Here is a 2,078-nt window from a genome sequence, read left to right as displayed (position 1 = left end):
CAAAAAATATTCTCGTAGCTTCGTAAAATTACAGTTGAACCCCTGATGTCACATGGATTATTTTACAGATCTCCTTGCTACGTTTCTGGACTTGGGAACATTTCAGTTGTATTGCTGTCTATGCAGGGTCAGACAACTCTCAGATTCCATCAAAAATATCTTAATTTGTGTCCCGAAGATGAACGAAGGTCTTACGGGTTTGAAACGACATGAGGGTGAGTAATTAATGACAGAATTTTCATTTTTGGGTGAACTAACCCTTTAAGTTGGTTTTGTTCATTTATATAATATAGGCATATTACATTATATATTTTGTGTTGTGTTGCATTTATATAACTGTTTTTCAATAAAACCATGTAATTACTTGGTTTTGATACTTTATTTGAACCAATTATGATTGCCTTATCGTTAGTTTATTTATAAATATAGACATATTAAAGCCTGTTTTTCACTTAGGTCTATTTTTATTACTAAAAAAATGTCAGATTACTTGATTACCAAAATAATTGTTAGTTACGGCCCTAGATTAAAAACATTTCAAAATACAACTTCATTTTTATTTATTTTTTTGCATTTTGTGATAAGACAAATATTTTGTAATTGAAAATTTCTTAAAAATAGTATTAAAACATTGTCTCGTTCTAGTGAAACAAGTATCTGTATTTTGTCTCATCTCATGAGCTAAGTTTATTGTCACACCCCTAGTATCTACGAGCGTTATATAGCTTATATTTCAAGTGTATGATATTGCTTTCATTCCTCAGGTCAATCATTTATTCATAAAATAAAATCAGTTTGAATAAGGAAAGCGATATCTTTGCCATAGTATCCTTTTGAATGTTAAAGTGGCCACAGTCATTGCATGCTTTGCTTGTGCTGCACTTTATTTGTACCATTTTGTTTTTAGTTTATTTATTAAAATTTGTAAGTTAACAATATTGTTTAATAAGTGAGATCTCTGATTTTTAGGCCTGCCCCCTAATAGTCGACTAATCGTTAGTCGACCAGAAGAGGCTTGGTCGACCAAAATTTTATTAGTCGCAGAAAAAAAAAATCCACATTGGTGAAGTCGCGCAGATCGTTAATGGCTGGTCTATGGTATGGTACAGTACATCTGGCAGGACATCCAAACGCTCGCCTATCATTCATCCACCACAGGCTTATCATCTGAAATATGTAAGTATGTATTAGCAACTTTACATGGCCGCTCAATCTAATGTTAACCTAGAGAAATGTCCGTTATTCAAGTGTCTGTGCGGAAGCTGAACACTAGCGATCACTGCAGGACAGACGGAGGCGCCGGTGCATTCACTTGCTCTTAAAATACTCCGTAAATACTCATACAGATAAGAGTAATACATCTTTCAAATCTGTAAAGACTCTACGTTTATTTGTGTGCATTCACAATAACAAATCGCGCTTTTGTAAAATAATGAAAGCAAACAGGATGCGCTTTCTGCCGTCTCGGTCTGTGAACTTGAGTGCGAAACTCCGTGTAGCCTATATCTTTGCCTTACAGACATTACAAATATATCTATAGAGAGAGAAATGTCTACTTTCAAATGAACCAATTCAAATGGAAAACAAATATTCTCAGATTATGTAATCCGTATGAAACATGCATACAGGTGCATCCCACTACTGTGGAGATGACGAGTCAGTGTCGCCGACTTCATCTCTTAAACCGAAACAAAGAAAGCACTTGTTTATCAGTGAATTATTAAAATGTTAATACAGCCTCCTTACTGTTTTTCCCTGACACATTCATAATCATAGCTTCTGCGGTGCGCTGTGGCAGGCTTTATGCGTGCGTTTGAGCTAGGGCTGCACGATAAATCGCATGCGATATTTAACGCGCATCTTGTCAGAAAGCCGGTTCTGTAATCAGCGGTAAATCTCCATCACCTGCGGGCTTTCACATTGAGCAGCATTAATTACACAGAGCCGTTGTTCACTGACGAGCTGCGCAAAACCACGTTCATATTCGCGCGATTTTTTGCGCAGCTCGTCAGTGAATAAATTAAATTATTTAAATAACTGAAAAGATACTTTAAAAATGAAACTAAAACTGCCAGCAG

General features: G+C 35.7%; 1 protein-coding gene across 1 annotated transcript in view; it reads left to right on the top strand.

Moving 5' to 3' along the window:
* LOC107714657 (pleiotropic regulator 1-like) overlaps positions 1-2,078 on the top strand; it is a 24,698-nt gene that overhangs the window by 12,606 nt on the left and 10,014 nt on the right. The gene's annotated exons all lie outside the window — the stretch shown is intronic.

Source organism: Sinocyclocheilus rhinocerous, unplaced genomic scaffold, assembly GCF_001515625.1.
Source record: "Sinocyclocheilus rhinocerous isolate Xijiao unplaced genomic scaffold, SAMN03320098_v1.1 scaffold2134, whole genome shotgun sequence".
Classification (NCBI taxonomy): domain Eukaryota; kingdom Metazoa; phylum Chordata; class Actinopteri; order Cypriniformes; family Cyprinidae; genus Sinocyclocheilus; species Sinocyclocheilus rhinocerous.
Note: the sequence above shows the minus strand (reverse complement) of the source record. Positions and strands in the feature narration are given on the sequence as shown.